Here is an 8,274-nt window from a genome sequence, read left to right as displayed (position 1 = left end):
CACTCAGGAAGTGGAGTTAATAAATCTCTAAAGCCAAATAAGAAAACCCATAATTCGAAGCGGTTTAGAAGGAATGTTAACCGTAATTCTATTACTGACTCTTTCAGTACACACACACACACACACACACACAAACACACACACTTCTTTCTAGAAATCCCGGGTTCGATTCCCGGCTGGAGTGTCAAAACTTTTCGCATTTACGCACGTGTAATGTGTGTGTTTCTCTGCATAAAGGAAGACGCTTGTGTACTGGTTGGGACATATTAAAACAGCTATCACCTGACGAGTTGCATGGGGCTAAGGGAAAATCTTGATGTGTCTGAAATATGTATCATCACAGGTTGGCATTAAAAAATATCTTCCCTTAGCGGATTCCTGGTTCTTCACAGAATTGAGGTGGCTTGGCTTTTATCAACCCATGGTGTAGCGATAATGGTGCCTGACTTCTGTCTAGAGGTCCCGGGTTCGATTCTCGGCTGTGGTGTCAAAAACTTTCCACGTATGTACAGTACTATTGCGGTCAGGTGTAGTTACCCAACCTTCTCCAGCCAACCTGTGAATGTGGCAGAGCTGTAGTCGTGGTCACCACAGTTGCCTGCTATACTTTTCTCTCTGTTATAGCCCGTAAGTTAAGACTTACTTTAACTTGTAAAACTGAAGTAATATCAATAGAGGACTAGACTCTGATAACATGATTATGTGAAAAGAAAAGAAATTTAAATTATGAATTGTTTCGCTTATAATACAGTCGGTCAACGAACAGACATAAAAGCGTAGATTTGGCTCCCCTCCCCGTTTACCACTAGATATGAACTTTTCAGACACGCCGAGTGAACCGAGTCGAAGGGTTCATTTATTACCATCAACGGGAGGGAGAGTGAATGTTGGAGTGCTACTCAATATTTAAGAAATAAAGAAGGTAACAGTAACGCAGAGAGTAAAGCATTGTGTTACTCAGTCCTTGATATCACACACACACACACACACACACACACACACACACACACACACACACGCACCTTGATACCATTTTTCCCTATCTACCCCTGGAGCTTGCACTGATTAATGATGGTGTGGTCTTTTATGTAAGAATTTCTATAGGTCGGATATTGATGTTGAAAAATAAAAATAAAAGCACATGGCGTATGAAACCTATTTTGACACACTGTTCCACAAGGGATATCGATTTAACGAATTAAATAATCAGAAGTTTGCCACACTCATCTGGTGTTAGCCAGAGCAAAAACTCATATTGTTCACTACACTATTTATGGAGGTTTATTAGTCAGGAGTTTTTATCGGATGTGGATCAAGCTTTGTGGAAGGCTTGAGGGTCAGGGAAGGTTGCTGTAATTTTACTCGCAGAGAATCTGTCGAAGATCTTGACCACAAAACATTATCAAATATTCAACCCTTAGGTCATGTAGGTGGCGGGTGTTCTGCTCTCAGAATGATCCATCTAGGTTATACATTTAAGGCCTAGACAGTGTCCCTTGAATACTGGTTAAACCGCTTAACGAGAAAGTATACAATAATCACAGGCCCTTAAAACATTTACAGCATGATTTTATAGGTTATTACCCGTCTCCGCCTCGGACGGACTCGGGGACGGGTATTGTTTTCACTCGGTTTGTCTGCTTGTTTGTTTGTCTGTCTGTTAACAAGTTTACGTGAAAACTACTGGTGCGATTTTGACAAAAATTACAGGGATGATAGGCTATGACCTTCTGATCACCTGATTAAATTTTGGGCTGTAGGCCCAAATAATGTAAAAAATGCATGGACGGGTAAGATTTTTTTTTTTTTCCGTCATAACTCCTTTCAAATATTCCATATCGACACGAAACCAAAACCTAAGGGTGCATCTTTCAAATCTGCATCCTATAACATCCCTCATTACTGCAGGGGGGTCATCCTCTAGTTAGCGGTAGGGGGGTCAATGTCAGGTGGGTCGTGCCTAAAATTTCAGTTGGGCATAAAATCGTCAATTTTCACCCGATTTCCTCCAAATCTGATATGACTACATATCCTTGTTGTTGTTGCTGTGGTTCCAGGCATAACTATACTTGACCCTGGTGACCCACAGTCTAAAGTTCCTTCTCCTACACGCCAACACCATTTTCTTTCATTCTTTTTTTTTTTTTTTTTTTTTTTTTTTTACAGGACAAGAGGGGAACTAACCGATTTTTTAAATAACAGATCTGTTCCCCGGTTATGTGGATGACAATGAGTGAAGGCTCCCACTCCAGCACCGAACTTACTCTCAAAGGTTATCTTTAGCAACTATTCAAGGAATGGCATGAGGGGGGGTGGGGAATTTCATGCTCGACAAAAATCTTAATAAACTATAATTATTCATTTAATATCTTTATCCTTCATCAAATGAGTGCTCAGTTCTTAAACTAAATTAACTCTGGCTTACTCCAAACAATTGCTAGGTAACTCGTATCCAAAGAAAGGGTTAGTCGGATAATATATTTTGGCAAGTGGAAGGTAAAATATTCTATTTTATCCTACTATCAGTCACTATGCATGATTTTGCAGATTGGAACAGACATTATTAACTGTGGGACTTAATACAGCATTCATTAACTCTGATGATTATTAAAAGTTTCCTCTAAGTTCGATAATATTATGCAGCCGTGCAAGAATGAAATATACAGGACTCATCGTTGTGAAGGAGGTGACGCAGTCTTCAGCAATGGAACTTTAAGGGTTTGCTCTGTCTAACGCCAGACAATAGCATCCTTTAAAGGAAAAGAGATCCTTGCTATCTCCATAGGATTTTATACGTTATGGGGAATTTCTTTGCCGGACAATTAAATGAACTTTGACTAAGGACAGAAGGATTTATTCATTACAGGAGTATCACCCGACTTTAAAAAAAAAAAAAATGTGAGATTTATTCAGGCTAACACAAGATGATTTTGTCATACGGAGGGAAACCCATGCCTGTCCAAGATCAATAAACTTCCATAAACAGGGTATGGTCTAAAGCAAGAGTTTTTGCTTTGGTTAACAACAGACGAGTTCGGCAGACTTCTGATTTTTTTTTTTACTCGTTTTCCCTCGTGGAACAATGAGTCAAAATAAGTTTCATCCGCCGTAGGCTTTTATTGTTATCTAAATCACCTCCATTCCTTCTTGCATCAGTATCCGACCTATAGAAATTCTTACATAAAATACAACACGATCACAAATCAAAGCAAGTTCAAGGAGGAGAAAGAGAAAATAATGGTATCGAGGTGTGTGTGTGTGTGTGTGTGTGTGTGTGTGTGATATCAAGGACTAAATAATACAATGCTCTACCCCCTTCATTATTGTTACCCTCTTGATTTCTTCCATATTCAATAGCAACTCCTTCATTTTACAGGAGTAGACTGCAGCACCAGTCTAGCAGGGCAGTACTCCCAAGGTGGATGGAAAGCTGATGACAGGGATGAGCTGGAGCTCCCGTTTCATCAGCCCTCGGGACTAGGTCCCGACCATCTCCCTTTGCTGAACTCTTTCAGTGTCTCAGTAACACAGAGAGTAGGCCAGCATGCTCTCCAATACAAGTTTCTCTATCAACACCAAACTACATGCACAGTACACACTACACTTCCTTTTCCAAAATAAAAAAATCATGGCAGCACTAGACGTGGCCTCGGAGACCCAGAGGAGAGGACCATAAATGCCCCCACCTTCCGCCCCTCTCCCGGTGACGACTCGAGCTGCCTGGAACCATAGTCTGACTTCTTCTTCATTTCTGCAACATTCGCGGCTTTTCCTCTAACTTTCGCTCTGTTGAGCACCACCTCTCCGTCTCTAAACCACACTTTCTTTTTCCAACAGAGATTCAGCTGTCTGAGGCAACTGACAGCAAACCCTTTTCTGTATCCTCCTACTTTTTCTATACTCATTTCAAAGCCAAAGATGGATATTGCATCTATGTACGCAACGACCTATCTTGTTCTCGTGTTCCTGAACTCGATTCTTCTGAATTCTCTACACTCTGGCTTCGGCTTTCCTGTCATTCTCTGACTAAATATATCTGCGCTGTTTACTTATCTCCTAATTCTCCTGACTATGAAAAATTCTTTGACTATCTTACTTGTACGATGGAACACATTCTATCCATTTTTCCTTTCTCTGAAATCACCATTCTAGGAGATATCAGTGTTCATCACCACCTTTGGCTCTCCTCTCCTTTCACTGACCCACCTGGTGAACAAGCCTACACCTTTTCTATCCTTAATGACCTAGAGCAGCTTGTACAGCACCCTACCCGTATCCCTGACCACCTTGGAGAGACCTCCAACATACTTGATCTCTTCCTTACTACTAATCCTTCTGTTTACACTCTTAATCTTTTCTCTCCGTTGGGCTTCTCCATTCACAACTTCATCACCTTAACCTGTCCTATCACTCCGGTACAGCCTGTGGACCCTTCAAAGACACGTCGTCTGTGGCATTTTGGAGCTGTGGATTGGGAGGCCCTCAGGCAGTACTTCTTTGATTTTCCCTGGAATTATTATTGCTTCCATGGCCGGGATCCATCTGAGTGTGCCTTGCGAATTACGGAGGTTATTCTCTCGGGCATGGAAGCATACATTCCTTTCTCTTATCCTCTGACAAATGCAAGAAAGCCTTAGTTTAATCACGCTTGTTCTAATGCTGTCCACAACAAGGAAAGGGCCTATAAATGGTACCGGAGCCAACCCACCCCTGAATCACATCTTTTACATGTTTCTGCCCGGAATCGTGCTAAGTCTGTTCTTCGCTCTGCTAAAAATTATTTAATCCATACTAGATGCTCTCAACTCTCCAACTTGAATTCTTCCCGCGCCTTCTGGCACCTTGTCAAAAACCTTTCTAACAACTTTACCTCATCATCCTTCCTCCTCTTTTCTACTCTGATGGCTCTGTAGCTATTTCTTCTACTGATAAAGCAGATCTCTTCGCTCAGACTTTCTCCTCCAGTTCCACCTTAGACAATTCCAATGCTGTTCCTCCATTACTCCCCCCCTATGGCTTCCTCATGGTTGACATCAAAATGTCTTCAGCTGATGTTTTTTCTGTCATCACAGGCCTTAATACTAACAAGGTACATGGGCATGATGGACTCCCTCCTGTTGTTCTTACACCCTGCCTAGGCAAACTCTTTCATCTTTGTCTGTCAACTTGTACCATTTCTTCTTGCTGGAAGTTTGCTCTCATTCAGCCAGTCCCAACCCTCTAACTATCGTCCAATTGTTTTAACATCCTGTATCTCAAAAGTTTTCTAGTCAATTCTTAATTTTAAAAAATTTAAAGCATCATTCCTCTTACAAACTTCTTTCTGATAGTCAATATGGGTTCCATCGGAGACGCTTCACTGGAGATCTTCTCACCTGCCTCTCAGACTCCTGGCCATCCTCCTTTCGGGACTTTGGCGAAAGCTTTGCCATTGCACTTGACATCTCAAAGGCTTTCGATCGAATCAGACATAAATCTTTAATTTCCATACTGTCCTGTTACGGTTTCTATCCTTCTATCTGTGCCTTCATCTCTAACTTCCTTTCTGGTCGTTCTATAGCTGCTGTTGTAGACGGCCATCGTTCTTCTAGATCTATCAACAGTGGTGTTCCTCAGGGCTCTGTCCTATCATCAACTCTCTTCCTTTTATTCATCAATGACTATCTAGGCTGTGCATCTAACCCTATCCACTCATTGGCTGATGACTCCACCCTTCACCTTTCCATTCGGTTCCCGCAATGCCCATCTCAGCAGTTACTTTAACAAACGAGGGATGAGGCTATGGCACACCTAATGTCTGACTTGGCTCGTATCTCTGACTGGGGTAAAAATAATCTTGTTGTTTTTAATGCATCAAAGACTCAGTTCCTACACTTATTAACCCGACAAAATCTTCCACACGTTTAATAATATTCAGTTTAATCCTGCATCACCTATGAATATGCTTGGGGTTTCATTTACTCGGGACTTGTCTTGGAGAGATCATATTACATCTCTTGTAAAATCTGCTTCCAAGAGATTAGGTGTGCTAAGCCAAGTCCATTCCTTCTTTACCCCTACACAATTGTTGACTGTATACAGGGGTTTTATCCACCCCTGTGTGGAGTACAACTCTCTAGTGTGGGGAGGTTCCCCACATACAGCTCTTCTCAATAGGGTGGAGCCAAAGGCTTTTCGTCTCATTATCTCTCCTCCTCTTACTGACTCCCTTCAACCTGTCTCCTCGCCGCACTGTTGCATCTTTATCTCTTTTCTATCGCTACTTGAATGGTCACTGTTCCTCTCAACTGTCTGGATGCATTCCTCCTCCTCCTCTACGACAGGCGCATAGCACCCGTCTAGCAGCAAACTTTCATCCCTTTTCTGTCCTAGTCTCTAATGCAAGAGTTAATCGTTACTCTCAGTCCTTCATTTATGCAACAGGTAAACTCTGGAACTGTCTCCTTCTCTCTTTATTTCCTGCTTCCTATGATCTCCAGACTTTTAATCGCAGTGTGTCCAGGCATCTCGAAATGATTGGATCTTGAATTTGGCTCTCTCTTGTATTTTGTTTTTCTCTTGGAAGGAACAATTATTGCGGGCTCGTGGCCTTTGGTTCCTTCTTCCTCGCATAATAAAATTATATATATATATATATATATATATATATATATATATATATATATATATATATATATATATTGTTACATAGCCTATGATTTCATCATCCTTTGTGTAATTTTAACGCACAGTATGCTGCATGTTTGATCTCGAGCGTGTTCTGCCTCAGTCCCCCCCTTCTACCGTTATAGTAGAGTAAGTCGTCCTTTCTGTTATTCAGTGCGGGATTGTCGACCGTTTGTCCCCATCGCTTCATTTGCGCGTCCCTCTTACAAGTTGTGTCAGGCTCTGCCGGCCCCTATATAATGAGCTCAGTCTCTGCATCATGGCCACTTAGATCTGCTCCTCATTTTGTTCACATCTCTGTCCTCCCCTGTACAGATATTATTATTGTGAGTGCTCAAGAAGTCTCCAACCATCTAGCAGCTGTGTGTAATTTGAGTATAACTGTTGTTGTATTTTTTCTTGTACTGTGTGGCATAAGTTTAATTTGTAGGCCTAGTGAAGTTTTTGTAATTCGTGTGGGGTTCTTTATGTCAGTCATTTTTGATAATAGTTTGTATCTGTAATTATTTATCTGGCATTCACTGAGTATTATCTGGTATCTCATTTTATCAGGGCTGACTTAGATAAATTTACTCTTGCTAATTTCGTGTTAATAGAGGCTATTGCAGTTAACCATATATTTAACCTGTTTATTTGCCATTACATTATCTTTATGAGTCCTGAATGTTTTGTTGTTAGTTTGTGCATTAAACTTTAACTTGTAATTTTGCCTAACTCTTTTGTTTTGAACCTGGAACTTTACGGGACTGTAGTGATTTTTAGTATTCTCACTTAAAGTGTACATTATCTTTCTCTGTTCCGTAACAATATATATATATATATATATATATATATATATATATATATATATATATATATATATATATATATACGACTCTTAGCACAGGATTCACAGCCCATTCCCTGAGACGCAGTAGTCCTCCTAAATACTATAAATCTCCGCATGCCACCACTGCAACACCAACACCAACCGTCCATACTGAATACACAAAAGTGATGTCTCATACAGGCCTGGTGTATTGGTATTATCATCACACACACACACACACACACACACACACACACACACACACACACAGGGGCCATCGTGTGTCTGTATGTATGAATGCAAAAGTATTGTTACACAAGAAAAAATATTCAACGCTTCTCTCTCTCTCTCTCTCTCTCTCTCTCCCCCCCCCCCGTTAGATCGCTGTAGCTATAATAGTTCCCAATATAACCCAGTTTTAGTGCTCATATTCTTGTTTTTGTGGTTTCGTTAGCAAAATAATGGCAAGGTTAGGAAACAGCCAGTCAAGTAAAGCCTATTACTCTCTCATAAGTTTATCAGCAACGTGCGTAGACTTGCTGCACTTTTAATCGTTTCTGATACAAGTTTTTGGTGTTAAATCTGGCGTGTGTGTGTGTGCGTGTTTTTTTTTTTTTTTTGCGGGGGGGGAGGGGAGATCTTTTCAGCAATACGGTGGAGTATTTTGAACAAATCATTTAAGTAACACACAGTACTTTTTCACAAGTGTTCGAATGATGTGCGTAGCTTTGCTGTTGCTGTAATAGTTTCCAAAATAACACAGTTTTAGTGCTCAGTTTTCATATTATTTTGACCTTTTA

Source organism: Coenobita brevimanus, chromosome 45 (genome assembly GCF_032717465.1).
Source record: "Coenobita brevimanus isolate Jiangsu-jjx chromosome 45, ASM3271746v2, whole genome shotgun sequence".
Classification (NCBI taxonomy): Eukaryota; Metazoa; Arthropoda; class Malacostraca; order Decapoda; family Coenobitidae; genus Coenobita; species Coenobita brevimanus.
Note: the sequence above shows the minus strand (reverse complement) of the source record.